Here is a 17,147-nt window from a genome sequence, read left to right as displayed (position 1 = left end):
TCTCCATAACGCGTGGAAATGCATTCTACCCTGATTTGCCCCTCTTGGCAAATTTTTTGTACTGTTTTTCATCTTTTTTCTCTCTCTGCTACTGTGGTTTTTCTCACGTTTATTTTTCCATTTTTCGTTGGCAACTTTACTTTCTTATTTCAAATATTTTCCATCTCATTAATTTATGTCTGGCAAGTCTTGAAAATGGGCGGCTATTTTTGAATGCCGACTGCTATTTGAATTTTTGTTAGGCGAATAAAGTTTTCATTACCTCTTCAGTTTCTTTGGATTATTATATTATTTAGTTGCGTCGTATATATTTAATTACTTAGTAAAACATGCATACTGCAGATATTTTTTAAGGTGATTTTGTCTTTTAAAAAAGGAAAAAATAACAATATATATTTAATTTAATCCGTTTATTTCTTTCGAGTTATTTTCAGAGTTCAGCAATTTAACGAGAATGGAATTATTTTAAATTGTATGTTGATAGAAGAAAAGAGAAAATTAATGAATTATTAAAGAGAGAAAATTAATTTAACAGCAAAAAATTCGATTGTCCTTTTAAACTCTATCCTTTTCCTGGGAGTAATAATTTGTTTTGACACTTGGCAGTAAGGGATAGCTTGGCGATAAAGCATCATTAGAGAAAGAGAGATAGGGCACATGCCTAGGAGGGAGGTATTAATTATCTCACTCTTTCCTTCTATCTCGCCAAAAGAAAGAAAGACAAAAAAAAGATAAATGTTAATGATTATAAAAGAGATATTTTTACTGTACCCACGTCGAGTTTCTCATTACTCCTAAATTAATTTAAACTAAAGTTATTTTTCAATTAAATTAAGATTTTCGATGTACCACCCCTTCCAGAGCTTCGAACGTATTTTCGACAGGTAATTACGCTTCGGGGGTAATTTCTGAAAATAATTGAAGAAGAAAATAATTGTCTTATAATAATTTAAAATAACAACTCGTATAATAAGTTTCCACGTTTATAATCGGATTATGCGAGACAAATCGCGCATGAAATAGCCATTTAACAGAAAACTAACGACTAAATAAGATAATTTTTAATGAAAATTGATAAATAGTTTAAAAATTTAGAATTAATTTTGTATAATTTAGTAAGCATTTACTGAGTAATTCATTCACCTGAAAATTATATTTTTCGTATACAAACGGAAATATTTCCTGAAAAGAACAATAGTGAATAACATTTGCTTTATAATATTTAATAAGCCAATCATTTGTTTGTATTTTCAGTACATTGTAGCTGAAATTATGTAAGAAAAAGCATTTTTTTCTTCAAAAAATGCTAAAATTCACATAAATTTATTTTTAAAAGTTCTTTTTCACAAAAAATTTTCAATGATTTTCTAGTCTGAGGTAAAATGTCATTGTTTTTTTCTTAAGTTGACAGGTACGTTGCAGTAACAGCAATACATTAAAATGTGCTCTTTGTGATATAAACATGATTTTATCATTATTGGCCAACACCATATCAAGATATTGAGGTACTTTATGTTCTATCTCTGTGCAGAGGTACTTTATGTTCCATCTATGTGTAGTGGGGAGACTGGGTAAAAAGGGGGATAGACTTTAAAATTGCTGTCTAGACAAATGTGGTATTGAACCTCGTGTATTTGTTATGATAAATCGACGACAGGATTGTCGATAGGACTTATAGTACAGTTTTGAACTTATATTTTTATACACGTCAAACAGTTTTCGAGTACTACATACTGAACTTTCTGTACAATAAAAAACTGTACAGGAAGTACATTTTTGTACTGATATCTTTATACGCGTTTATACATTTCTAGATTAACCGTGGGAAAATTCCATAGTTTTCCTCACCATGTAACGCGAATGCGGGTTAGTTCCATCTAAAAGTCCTCCAAGTATTTAACTTTCTTCCAATACTCTATCCAGGAGTTTCTTCGTCATCTGGATTGGGTTCAAAATTACAAGGTTACGGAATTAAACATTAGCAGTCGCAAACGCAAAAAAATATTGGTTGGCTGTTTCAAGAGCGGTTATCTAAAAATATATTAAATATAAAATATATCTCCTTAAGTTTTTGCCCTTGAGTTTCAAAACACTCTGTATACAATTTTCAGATCATTAGAACGGACACTATATTGAGCCACATTTGAAAAAAAAATGTTTTTGAGTCAATAAAATAGTTATTTATTATTTCAGATGGTTAATATGAGAAGAATAGAAATTGACCCTGGAAATACTCATCTATCAAAAGTTAAAATTGCCTATTAAAATTGCAACAATACTGTGCAGTTTTATTACAGATACTGTGAAATGAGGTTTTTTTTTTACCGCCCCTTCGAAATAAATGAGGATGTTACTGTGAATGACCGAAATTGGTGGTTGGTGACTTCCACCAGGACGTGTTGACAAAAACATAGTCTCTTTGGTTAATGTCCGAAATATATATAATGTCCGAAGTGCAATTGCCCGGGATATATTTTCCCGGTATACCTTAAATCAGGGGTCGCCAAACTTTTTTGATCATTGACCCCTACATAATTTTTCGAAATCTCCATCGACCCCCATAAAAGTAATTTTCTGTTAATTAAAATAAAACTTTTTTAGATACTGTGTTTTTAATGATTTTAAACATTTATTAAAGTAATAGTACATTGTGTAACAATAGTTTTAAGAAAACTATATTAATGTTGAAATTTAAATACCTTAATATTTATTAAATAACAAGTAATTACGAATAAGTGAAAATAATAAGTAAAGTAACTACAGATTTATTGCTTCTTAATCAATGAGATGGGTGTGTGTGGTGTTTTTTTTTTGCAAAGTTCGCTATATTGGGTTCAAAATTGGTCAATTTTAATTTTCGTAAAAAAATACAAAGTGTGCTATACTTTTGTCGCTGGTTGTACTAATCCATATTATTAATGCTTACCTTCTTTTTTTACATGCATTGATAATTAAAATTGATATCTAAACTAAACGAATGGTTTTTATCGAAACAATAACTAATTATCCAAAACTATAAAAGTTTTATGAATGACACTGCAAATATTCAACTCTGTTTACAGTTTGCAGAGATAGCTGAAACTGCCCATGACGTTTGCGTTTGTAACGTCAATGCTTGTCACACGTGACATTTGGACAAGCGCACATATGCATCTGACTTATAAACTGTGCTGAGTTAGTGCCACTGCGCGCTGGTACGTAAATACTTGTTTCACCCGATACGTTTATTAATTTATGTTTTATAAAGAAACTGATTTTAAATCAATTATAAAAAAATTCACAAATTTTGCATACTCAATGAAGTATGAGTGATTTTCCGATTCGGATCGACCCCATTCGACCCCCTGGCTCAGATCGACCCCGCTTTTGTTAAATTGACCCCTGGGGGTCTATATAGACCACTTTGGCGACCTATGCCCTAAACTGATGCTTTTTTAGGGTTCAGTGCCACTTCCCGGTATACATTTGCCCGGTATGCCCTACATCAATATTTTTTCAAGGTCAAGTGTCACTGCCCAGTATGTATTTAACCGGTACTCCGAACATTAATGTTTCTCCTAATCTATCCTCAGAAGATATTAAAATAACGAATAAATATAATAATACCAACGAATAAATTAATATCAAATTGGATATAGCAAATATTTCGGGCCAAAGCGACTATGTGATTGCTGGCATTCACCGGTGAAAGTCGACATTCGGTCATTCGGGGTAACAAGGACAAGAGGAAATAATTCGATTGTGATTCATTTTTATTATCATCAGTTGGGTCTTGAGCAAGAGAGTTAAGCCAAATGATGCTGAATACAGTTAATCTTTATTTCGTTGGGATAAACATTTAAAAGCTTATTTTGCTAATAACGTATCGAAAGCAAAAAAAAAAAAATAAAAAAAAAAAATTAAAAAAAAAGAAAGAAAGAAACGAAAAAAAATAGTGCGTGGAGTCCCTCCGCACGGAAGAAGTTAAACATCGCAACCAGCGACGTTAATTGTAGAAGAATCAGCAGTCGTAGAAGGATCACCAGTTCTATTCAACGACTCTTTTTCCTGCTCTGCTCGCTTCCGTGCTCCGTAATGACGGTAATATTGTGCATTTTTCCCTCGTCGACCTCTTGAACCAGTGGAAGTGCTTGTGGTTGCCTCATCGTCTCGCCCTAGAAAATGTATTTGTATTAATAATGTATGTGAATGCGTCATAATGTAATTTCAGGAGAGAAAACCTAACAATCAATTGATATTCACAAGAGACGTAGCTTATCATAACCTTAAATCCGTCGCATTGTCCGTGGGATTGTTTTCACTCATTTTTTACAATTGTTATCCACTAAATTTGAAAATAAAAAATACTACCCTATTAAATTATATGTGTATCAAAACAAACTAAAAAATATTTATAGAAAAACAATTCGCGATCGCAATGAACTATAGGGGGCGTTGTTGTATGAGACTAATACCTGCGATTTCTATATGAACAGTCATTCAGTTACTCTAGAGACGTCGTTGATGTAGCACGTAGCATTGCAACGTTCCTTCTTTATTGTGGCTAATTAAATTTAAGAAAGAAAAATGCTTGATATTCTTTCCTATGCAAACGAAAACAAAATGGTATCTCTTTTTATTAGAGAAGGAATATCCAAAACACATCGGAAAAATATTTGTACATTAACAGAAAAAAATATGTATATTCTTATAAGAGTTAAAACTTAATGCCCGAGAAATAGTTTTACTAAATTTAATGATATTACATGAAAGGCCCATTTAAACTTTACATTCTATAGTTTTAAGAATCATATTACTTCAAAAATTAAAATGAACAAAAAGTATACATAAGCCTCATAATTTTATGAAATTTAATTTTGTAAGCAAAGTTTTTTGACAACAATTTTTATCAAAAAATTTCAAGTTTCAATAAAAATCATTATTTAGAAACTAAGAAACTAAGAATGCTGACGAAACAAAAGCAAAAAAAAACAATTCTTTTTTGTCGCCATTTTTAGTGCTACAAAAATTCGTCTTTGGGATTTGCCAAAAACAAAACAAGATGCAATTGTACTTTTTTAGGAGGGGAATATTTTACCGAAAAAACGAAAATATACCAATTCCCACAACATAAAACTTTATCTTGGTAAACGTACGTTTTGGAAATGTTATTTCATTTGGAATCTTATTTATCAGAGTTCATATGGCGATATGATTGTTTTGAATCTATGCTAAACTCTATATCGGCTCATTTTCCACCGAAATAACTATTTTGATTTTAAATAAAGTGTTTTATTTTATGAATTGTCGCAAAAATTTTAAGTGTAGATTAGCGGCACTTAAAAACCGCCAAATCTGTAGCGGCGGTGGCGTTAATACGTAAGTACCGAATTTTTATTCCATACTTTTCTGAATCATATTACTTCAAACATTGGAATATACAAGAAGTATACATAAACACATAATGTTATACCATTTAATTTTTCAAAAAAAGTATTTTGAGAACAATTTTTATCAAAAAATTATAAACTAAAAAACGGAAAATAAAGAATTCTTAGGATAAAAAAACGATTTGAAGAATTCTTTACATTGAAATAAAAACTTTCATATTGTTTCTTTTTTTTTTATTCTTATAGTTCTTAATCAGACGTAAAAAACCATTCTGTAGAGAACCATCATCAAATGAAAAAAAAATATTTACAGGCAAATTTTTTATTGTAAAAATCATTGCACTTACCTGATTTATAATTCCCGGAGAATTACAAAATGATAAGTTCCTTGTTTGAAAACTTTATTCTCAAATAATAGATACATAGTTTATCCCTTCATTACTGTTAGATAACATACTACACAGCAAAATTTTATAATTAATATGAATTTGAATATGTAGCTAAAAACAGAATAGCTGAATTCTAGTTGAACTTATTTTTTCAAAACTAGAAAATACTTACCAAGAAAACGATTAAAATTAATTAAGAATCAGCACAAATGGCACTATTTCAAGTAACTTGGATAATTTTTTATTGTTGTTTTCCGAATTATATGGATACAGAAATATATACTATTCTGTAACGAAGAAGAATATGTTATATCTGTTACAATTCTGTATGTTCTGAATTCATATTTATTCGCTGGAATGACGAAAGCAATGTTGACTTCACTTTAATTCGTAATGAATTGAAGACAGAATAAATGCATTTTACCTTAATACACACATCTGTAACAGTATCCGAAATCGGAAGTCATCAGTTGCAAGTTTGTTGATAATAGAAATTAAAAATTATTGAGGAATTTTTCTTCAAATGTTTGGCGTGTTCTGTTCCTGAAAGATTTACTAATATTCTGGAGATTTTTTTCAAGTTCTTCGGCCTTTTCCTTAGGGAAATTTTGTTTCTTATTTGCTGCTAAAAAATGGCGTCTGATTCAGTCAATGATTTCGATGGAACTAAATGAAAACGTGATAAATTAATGTCTGATATTTACAGGCTCCCGCTAGACGGCGTACTCGAGCGTTGCGATCGCGAATACTTTTATGACTTTTATTATTTTTATGCTAGTGAGAACCAAAACAATATGGAAATGAATGAGGGAAAACTGGATCCTACCACGTGATTTCCCGGCTAATAAAAATGTAGCGTTAAATGTTTAAAGCAACCTTGTTGGAAGTCGCATAAGAAGTATAACTTCAAAAAAAAGAAAAAGATAACAAATCTTAAATTATTCTAGCTTTATTTGTGCTTGTACATGCTTTTCAGTATTTTGAATCATTTTGTAGTGTTTGTTCAACACTGATTTATTGATGATTTACTTTTAATTTTCACCCCGTACGAAAAATTGATAATCAGCTAGAATATGATAAAAGAAGATCGATAGTTAGTTTAGTCATAGGAAGATATCATCTTGTTCAAGCTTGTTCCTCTGTCCTTATTGGTTAAACCACTTTGTGAGCGTTACTTTTCTACTGTCATTTGTAATTTGGTGTTAAGACACTGAGGAAGGTTCCTGTTTATAGAACTGAAACTATAGTATGACCATTTCTATACTTTTATTTGTGCTTCCTTCACGCGGCTTTTTGTTTTTGTCTAGGTAGTACTAAGTATATCCTAGTCTCTTTTTGAATCTTATATTTTGATAATCATTTGCAACATTTTTTTAGCATTTGGCATTGTGGATAAAACCTATGTTATAAGGTTTCAAACAACTCAGTTAATTTTTGTGCTCTCTGAAATTTTAAATTTTATTAAAATGTATGGCATTTTTTTAAAAAAATATATTTTAGTTGCTTTAAAAAATTCTGAGAAGACAAAAGTGTCCCATTGATAATAATTTTAATCAAGGGGAAAAAAACTTTTAAGTCGTTCATACTGCCGTTTGATATTGCTTAAAACGCCATAAAACTTCTCTCCTAGATTTTGTTTCATCAGATTTTTTTTTACCACAAAGATAACTTGGATAGTTTCAGGTATCTATTAAGATAGTTTTCTTATTAGGCTTAAAGAAACTGGTAAAAGAAAGTGAAAAAATTCAAGAAGAGGTTACATTTTTACACTTGATAATCTGTCAAAAAAAATTATCAACATAAAATAAGCTTATTACCTTTCCTACTTCACGTTAAAAAAAAGTGTAAATCTTTAAAACTTAATTATAATAGCTTAATATACCTGAATAAATTTGAATAAAAAAGAAAAAACCCTTATAGTTTAGAAATAAAAGTTACTTTCAGAAAAAAATATTTTATTTAAAAAAAGGGGGAAAGAAGAGCAGTTCTAAAAAAAGTTTCTAAAGATTCAAAACTAATTCAGTTAGGAATTTTCAATTATCACTTTAATTACTCTGCAAAAAAGCTGCGTATGTTTATTAATCACATTATGTTCATTAAGAAAGAAATTTAAGAAGCATAATCTTAATAATTAATAACTAATGGAGTAATTTTTTGAGCTTTAATGAAGAAAAAAAACTCATCTCCTGTATAAGAAAAGAAATGATTAATATGTAATTTTTTATGAACTAAAGAAAATTCTCGACTGAGTTTCCAAATTTTCCAAATATCAAAAAACACATGTCAGCAACTAAATTTAGTAGATTAAATTTTTTTATTAAATGCTGTATATAAAGTAAATAAATAAAAAAAGATGTTTTGATTTAGTTCTTATTGCAAACAAAGTATAAGTTCGTAATTAGCGATAAACGCATTTATTAAGTTATAATAAAAACGTGTTTATAAAGTTTTAAATTAGATTAGAATTTTCGAAACTTTATATCAAGAAAACAGTTAAAGTTAAAAAAAAAAAAAAAAAAAAAAAAACAATTATTGCAGCAAACTTTTGGGGTGAAACAAGATCTTTTCTTTCAAAAGTCTTGGTTTTCATTTAATATATTCCGATAGATGGAGCTTCAAACCTTTCATTTGTAAGATTTTTTCGTTCAATTCGAATAGTTCGATTTCAGTTTTAAGAATAGTTATATTCTTCTATTAATTTTAATATATATGCAGTAATTTTAATATATATTCAGTCACTCATGGGAATTTAGTGATCAACAAAAAAATGGATTTCTTTATTCTATTTTTTTCTGCAGTAATTGGGCACTTGTACTTCAAGAAAAAGATCACGGATACCCACACGTGTGCCGTATGACATCAGCGCCAACTGATTGTTTATAAACAAATTGGTGAGTCAAAGTTGAACATAATAGCAGTTGAGCTAAGTTTCACCATACATGTTAGGTGGGTACTTTATTTACGTCGCACTAGAGCTGCACGATGGGCTATTGGCGACGGTCTAAGAAACACCTCGAGGATGTTCCGAAGAGATGCCATCGCAATTTTGATCCTCTGCAGAGGGGTAGCTCCCCTTCTTTGGTAGCCTGACGACCTGCGTGCGAAGTCGCGCACTTTACGGTAGAACAGTTTAAGTATGATCGAAATTGCGCAACTTCGGTCCCTGCGTAGGCTGATCAAACTGGTCATCCACCCACCTACTGACCACAGTCAGTGATGACTTCGGTGTTCAATTAGAACCCGTGTCTCAGACCACTGCGTGACCCACACATGTTAGAATGTTAAATAGCGAGAAATTAATTACATACAACACCACATACCTCATCAATTTTGTTAAAATAATATTCTTTCTCGTCTACTTATTTTACTTAACTTAGATTTATTATTTGTTTATGTGTTTTATTGTAACCGTGATATGTTCTTATTTCGTGTACCTGGCAACTTTGGTTTATAATATATTTGCATATGTTCAACATAGCTTCGTCCCTGTATTTGCGTTAACTAAGAAATATATAGTGAAATAATTGAAATCCTGGTGAAGGAATATAAAATGTGCTTAAAACTTATTACGTAAGTCATCTTACTTAAGAGAATTGAATCGTGACAGACTCGGCTTATTCGAAATAGAATGGAAAGAACATTTGCTAACGTAAACAAATACTACGTTTTAACAACCAATTAGGATCGAGATACCCACGCTACGTCACTTGCATATATCCCATTAAAACTTTAAAAAATGTGCAAAATTGGAAAAAATTACAAAGTTAAATTTTCTTTAATATATTAATAAGTGTTACACAAGACCAAAAACAGGAATAAAAATTAGAAATTATAAAATATAAAACCTTTTGCATATTTTTAAACTGCAGTGTTTTAAAACGAATAAATTAAAACTTTAACTGCAAAAGATTAGTCGACCAGTATCTGAGAAAAAATAGAAACCAAGTACTTTTATTCTTTAAAAAATAAATAAATAAATAACCTATTAACCCTCTAAAATACAGTTTAAAATAACATTTCTTCAAACTGCAGGGTAATTTGTCATTCAAATAAACATTTATGCAATATCATTTTTAAAATTTAAGCAATTCATAGGGGGAAAAAAGAGAAAACAACCGGGTTTTTTTTACAATTTTTGTTTAATATAAACTTTCACAAGGAAACAGATGCAACAGAAATCTAAATGTAGCTATAAAAATTTCATACATTTTATTTAAAAAAAAATTATGTCAATGGACACTTTTTGGCAATTAATTATATGTATTGCGATAAAGATAAATTTGGAATACGCAACTTTCACAGACTATTTTCAATTATTGATTATTTTGTACAGAAATTAGGGACAAGTTATTCCACTGATTATTTCTAATTATTTATCTGTAAAGCGTTAAAGAGAAATTCGGGACAATTTATTCGATGCAGTTGCTATTTTTAATTATTGATTATATATATCGCCATAAAAAGAAATTCGTTACAAGTTATTCAAGTTATTTCATGCACTGACTATTTTCAACTACATAATAATATAGAGTAAACATGGAAAGATCAATAAAAAGAGAAAAAGAAAAAAAATATTAAAATAAAATATTAAAAAAATAATTAAAAGCTGGAAAACAAAAAACAAATAATCACTTCATCAGCTCACACGATTATATCCACAAAAAAGCAGTGTTTTCTTGTATTGTCTCAATATAGCCAAAGCAAAATGTATCAATACAATAGTGTGAGGAGTATTCAAAATTTTTTCTTGAAACAAAATAGAACACATTAACTAAAATACAACATAAAAAAACAGAAAAAAATTAAAAGAAAAAAAACAGAACAAAACACAAAATGAAATCCATAAAGCGAGTAGCGGATGCAAATGAACGGATTCACGGGAAACTTTTAAGAATGATTTAAAATATTTTCATAATAAGATTGTCAGATTACAAAATATGAAAACAAAGTGCTAATGGAGCTAAAAGCCTGAATCGAGGGATTTTGTTTTACGGCGCATTCGTACTGAAGTACTGAAGCTTGTTTTATTTACTAGTTACGATGGATGGGCCGGAAAATGGATGTGCGCAAGGTAATATTATTATACAGGATAGTTTAAAGAAGTTAATAATTAATAAGGTTGGCAATTATTTATACAATTTGAAAAAGAGTGAGAGAGAGGCATGATTTGCTCATTTTGCACAGATTCTTAACAACAGATTTGCGGACTCCAATTTGCCCGAATTGGATTTGCACATAGTAAAAATATAAATAATTTATTAAGTAAATTTATTAATAATATATAATTAACTCAATGGCTTTATGTAGAATATAAGAATATAAATACTTTAGTTGGGTATCCATTGTCTTTTTTGTAAAATTTCGAAAGAGTTTGTTTGTTTTTCGAATAAATAATCATTACTACGTATTCTTTTTCTTCCATTCATTTGATTAAAAATAGTATTTAAATAAATGTTTTTAGAAACATTAGAATTCCATGTAATTAATTTATTTACATTAAAATTGAAATCATTTCTTTTATCGTATAAATCAATAAAGTAAATATTTTCTTCCTTTTTAATACCCAAATCCAGAGAATAAAAGTAATATTACCATCATGATTACGAAGCAATAAAACTTATTAATTTTTTCTTGTTTCTTTTTACTCTTTTAAAGAGTAATTAAGGACAAGTTATTCCATGCACTTACTATTTTCAATTATAAATTATATGTATAGCGATAAAGAAAATGACAGGAAATGTTATTCCACTGACTATTTCCAATTATTAATTATACGTATAGCGATAAAGAGAAATTGGAAAGAAGTTATTCCACTGACTATTTTTAACTATTAATTATATGTGTAGAGATAAAGAGAAATTCGGAAACATTTATTCCACTGACTATTTCAAACTATTAATTGTATGTATTGCAATGAAAAGAAGTTTGGAAGGAGTTATTCCCAGGACTATTATCGGTTATTTATTATATGTCTTAAGAATAAAAATAAATTTGGGACTAGTTATTTCACTGACCATTTCCAATTGTTAATAATACGTATAGCGATAAAGAGAAATTGGGAAGAATTTATTCCACTGACTACTTTTAACTATTAATTATATGTGTAGCGATAAAGAGAAATTCGGAAACAATTATTTTACTGACTATTTCAAACTATTAATTGTATGTATTGCAATGAAGAGAAGTTTGGAAGGAGTTATTCCACTGACCCTTTCAAATTATATATATTGTAATGAAGAGAAGTTTGGAAGGAGTTATTCCACTGATTATTTCAAACTATTAATTATATGTATTGCAATAAAGGGAAGTTTGGAAGGAGTAATTCCAGGGACTATTGTCGGTTATTAATTATATGTCTTAGGGTTAAAAATAAATTTGGGACTAGTTATTTCACTGACTATTTTAAAATTATTAATTACACGTTTAGCGATAAAGAGAATTCCAGGAAAACTCTAAATCCAGTTGATAGACCCAATTCCCGTATAATTGAATTGTTTCTTGCTATTCCATTAAGAAAAAGAAGTCAAATAAGTTCTTTTCAGTACTTCCATTTTAATTTTCCCTTTTGGAAATTTATTTGAAAAGCGTCCGGGTGTTGGGGCAGAAACAAATAGTGAGTTCGTTTAATTTAGTTATTGTTGTCTGTTGTTGCGGTGAAATTGGTCTGACTCAATCTTTGCTAGAGACAATCTAAATGAAGAGACAGGGGGGTCTCTGGATTGAGGCGCAGATCGCCAGCGCCACCTTGTGGTTGGGAGTCACCGGCAGTCGTGAAAACGATTTCGAGCTTTAAGAAGGGATCTTCCTTCCCCAGCAATTCGCATCTTCGGTAAGTTTTCTCTACAATTCATTCTCTCACTCAAAGAACAAAATAAATTTTTCATTCGAATTTTGACAGAGTTTGTTATTTAATAACAGCTCAATGTTTGATTGTGATGTTTAGTAAAGAACAAAAATATATATTGAAGAAATTATGAGGGATTGTTGGTAAAGACGTAAAGAATAACGTCAGAATTAAATGTCCAAATTGATTTTATTATCATTTAAAACTATGTGACAATTTTTTTTTGTATTTGATATTGTTTCGATAAATATGAGTTTCATGTAAGAATTTAAAAAGTAAATGTTTAATTTATTTATAATTTTTCATCAATATTTTGAACGCTAATGTATAAAAATGCGTTTAATAATCCAATAAACATTTTCAATGTTATTGGTTTTTATTATTATTTAAAAAGAAATAAACAAAAGCATTTTAATTTATTAACAATTTTTCATTTCATATCTGTGAAATAAAAATGAACCTGATATAATAAATTAAAATTGATTTAATTTATTGTGCAACTTTCTGCCGATACGCTGAATATTAAATTTATTTAAAATTTTTATCGATATTTTGAATGCTTATGTATAAAAATGTGTTTAAAACATGGGCATAAATAATCCAATTGGCATTTTCAATGATATTGGTTTTAATGTTATTCAAAAAGAAATTTAAGAAAAGCATTAGAATTTAATGACAATTTTTCATTTAATATGTGTAAAATAAACGCTATTATGACTTTTTAAATTTATGGTTAGTAGATATTTAGCTTTTTTACAACTTTTGGTCAATATTTTGAATACTTATGTTTAAAAATATGTTTAAAATATGGAAAAAAAGTTTTTCCAACCAAAAAATTTCTGTTTTTTCATATTTTATTGCATTAAAAAAGAAAGCAAATCAAACATTATAATTGTTCAACAAATTTCAATGACAACAAAAATATTTTCAATGCATTTATTGGTTTGATTTTTATTTAAAAAAATTAAACAAATATCATAGCTGTTTAAAAAATTTTACGAAATATGCGTTCACAAAATATGAGCCTCATATAATAATTCAAAAAGTAAATGTTTAGTTTTATTTACAACTTTCTGTGAACATTTCGAATACTTATATTTAACAAAAATGAAAATAGTAATAAATCTAATAAAACTGTTAAATGTATTCGCTCTGTTTTATTGTTATTCACAAATAAATTAAAGCAAACATTATAGATGTTTTATTTTATTTTGTATCTTTAAGAATAAAAAAAGATAGATTAAAATTAATTCTAATTTCAATTTAAAAGATATTATCATCTTTTTGTTATACGTATCCACTAAATAATCACCTAAACAGTATAAATTCCTTTTAAAATTAAAATTACTTATTGACTGTGAATGAATAAATAAAAAAGAAAAGTAGACAAATGTACAAAAGAACTTATAAATAAAAAATATGAATAAAAATGTGCTTAAGCTAGTTTTTATCAGAGTATTTAATATAATAATTCAATAATAAAGTACTTCTTTTCTGAAAGTAATGTTCTTCAAAAGTAGAACAAATTATTTTAAACTTGTATTTAAAGCTTTTCAAATATTAATGAAGCCATTGCTTCAATATAACAATGATTTTCAATAATCAAATAATAAAAATGAATTGAGGAAGTAAAATATTTGAGGATATTGAAATGAGTAATATTATTTATTGATTCGAAACACCTGATATTTATTGAATTCATTAATTTCATCACATTGTGAAAAGATAATAAATCTATTTTTTTTTTTAAATTTATACATTAAAACTTTAAGTGAAAGAAATAAAAATAGTGGTAAAACTAAAAATAAAAAAAAACATTTTATTAATTGTCAGTTAAAGAAAAAACTAAGCTATACACTTTCGTTTAAAAAAGCATTAATTGTCTTACTTTAATCATCTTATTTTTGGGGCACAAATTAATTATATGGATTCAAAACTTTTATTAACAATTAAAATATAGCCATTAAATTAAAATTGTTACAAAAAATAATTAAAATATGAGTATTTAAAAATGATAAAGAAAAGGGTTGAAAAAAAAGGTTCGAAGACAGATGATAATATTCACATATATACGTCGCAAAATTTTATAATGAAAATGCGGTATATATATATATATATATATATATATATATATATATATATATATATATATATATATATATATATATATATATATATATATATATATATATATATATATATATATATATATATATATATATATATATATATATATATATATTGCATCTTATTTTTTAAAAAAAAAACTATAAATATTGAGTTGGGTGATGAAAAACGTATTATTAAGAAAATGAAAGAAAACAATTTTAGACACTGTATAATAAAAAATATATTCAAGGGTGTCTCGGTTTCAAGGTACTTTTAACAAAGTTCTATTTTTTAATTAATGTTAATCACATGTTAAATCATAACTTTACGATATATAAATCATGTTGCACGGTAGTGAGGTATGATTAAGTGATTTAACATTGGTCTCTTACTTATACTTCTGATCATCTTTAATTGTTAATTTGGCTCATTTTTTGTTTAACCTAATTGAACCATTTCACTTTCTGTGTTCCACTTCTATTCCACTTTCTGTGACATTCCACTTGTAGTAATTCACCGTGTTATAAAATAAAGGGCGTTCGATTTTATGTTCTAGTTAGAAAATAATGTCTAATTTTTAAATTTCCTTTTTAAGAAAATAATTTTTAGGAACAATTGAAATTTATCGATTCGTATAACTGCAGTTAACTGTCAGCCAACTTAATTGAAAATATATTACATTCATTTCTATATATAAATAAAGCAACACAACGTAAATAATGTGGCAAAAACAGATATTCTATAACTTCGGAACTTTCCTCGATGTACGTAACACAGAATTACAGAAGAATGCACGAAAAAAAGCAATTTGGTTTCATAATTTTTTTAATTTTGTTATACCAACTTGTTTGTTTCGAATTTTCTTCTGCCATTCTGTGCCTCGACGTTGAGCAAGGCTTCTGTTTATAGATGCGAAAGCATCTAGATGTTTCTAGTTTTTTCCCTCTTGTTTATAGATCCGATTGCATCATGTCTATTTTTGTGCTCGATTCACGTTGTGTAATTTAATTCAATTTATTTCAATAAGAAACATGTTTTTAGTATTCAAACAATCGAAATTTCATTTAATTGATGAATTGCTATTTTTATTTACTTCAATTACAAACATGTTTTTAGTATTATTTAAACATTCGGAATCTCATTAAATTGATGAATATTTTACGTAGATTTTAATATTTGAAACGTATAAAGTGAAGCAAGTCATAGAGTTTTAAGTATATATGTTAGTGTTGGTAAAAAGCGTTTTGTTCGGTGTATGCCCTAGTTGGCTCCCGCTTTAACCCTTTCAAGATAGGTGAAAGAAGTGCTTCCCCAAAAGCCAATAGCTCCGAGAGTATATGTAATAGAAACGGTCTCGTGAACGTATGAATACCTTACAAAAAGTATGGTGAAAACTACCATAATACCGTATTTCTGGCTTTATGGGAACACTAAAAAAACTGTAATTTTTGCCGAAGCGCTTCGTTAATAATTGTGTATATCGATTATTCATGTATTAGGTATGTAATATCGATTATATAAATATACAATTTATCGATATGTATCTGATATCCATCTCAGATAGAGATTAAATTTTAAATATATCGCAATATACATGCTGCAATGCATTCTTTTTTTTTCTTTTTTTTTTTTTTATTCAACCTCAGTGTTCTGTAATAACTATTTTTAATTTAAGTTTTTTAGAATCCTCTTTAAAAGTGAAAACAAAGCGTGCACATTAGGGGATAAAAATTAATATTAATATGCTTGTTATCAATACCAGTTTGCTTGCCTAGTGAAACCTGTTTGATTGCCTAGTTCAGGTTTTTTTTAAAATTTTTTTTAAATCATTCCTGCTTCCATCGGTATTCGAACAGATCGTGATGTTTTCAATTCAATTTATATCCAATTCGTTCAACTATTAAAGCGTTTTTTCTTCGCTTAAATATTAGTTTGAGAACTTTTTTAAAATTATTTTTGTCAAAGATTCTGAAAATATATATTAAGAGTATTTGATGAGGAACACACCAATATGTGATTCGTCAAGTTCCTAGTTGATTTTGCTCTTTCAGGTCCATACGCTCTAAGCCTATACGCATTTATATTATTGTAAAACAAGAGTACTAAATTGAGATAACATCCGTGATTGGGCTGTCAGGGTTAAGGAAGCTCGCGGGTCCAGACGAGAGAACATACGTAATCATGCTATACATATTTTCAATACGGAAGAAACTTTTCTTCAAAACTAATGAATAGAGCCGCGATGGCTCAGGGGATAGAGCGTTCGCCTTGCAATGAGGTGAACCGGGTTGGAATCCCGGCGATGGCTAGTTGATACGAATTCCGCATCCCGCTTGCACCTACCACAGTGCTGACGAGAAATATCCTCAATGGTAGACGGATCATGGGTTAGAGTCCCTTTGCCGTCAGGCTAAACGTGGGAGGTTCTCGTGGTCT

General features: G+C 28.5%; 1 protein-coding gene across 2 annotated transcripts in view; it reads left to right on the top strand.

Moving 5' to 3' along the window:
• Positions 1–17,147, top strand: part of LOC107449963 (uncharacterized) — a 354,659-nt gene that overhangs the window by 83,969 nt on the left and 253,543 nt on the right. Inside the window, exon 1 of one of the 2 annotated variants that reach the window (XM_087166352.1) lies at positions 12,522–12,587. The exons of the other annotated variant lie outside the window; for it this stretch is intronic. The gene's annotated coding sequence lies outside the window, so the exon portion shown is untranslated. Of the gene's footprint in view, positions 1–12,521; positions 12,588–17,147 lie in introns of those variants that run through there. 2 annotated transcript variants of the gene reach the window in all.

Source organism: Parasteatoda tepidariorum, chromosome 6 (assembly GCF_982258835.1).
Source record: "Parasteatoda tepidariorum strain Cologne lab strain chromosome 6, Ptep-v5.0, whole genome shotgun sequence".
NCBI lineage: Eukaryota > Metazoa > Arthropoda > Arachnida > Araneae > Theridiidae > Parasteatoda > Parasteatoda tepidariorum.
Note: the sequence above shows the minus strand (reverse complement) of the source record. Positions and strands in the feature narration are given on the sequence as shown.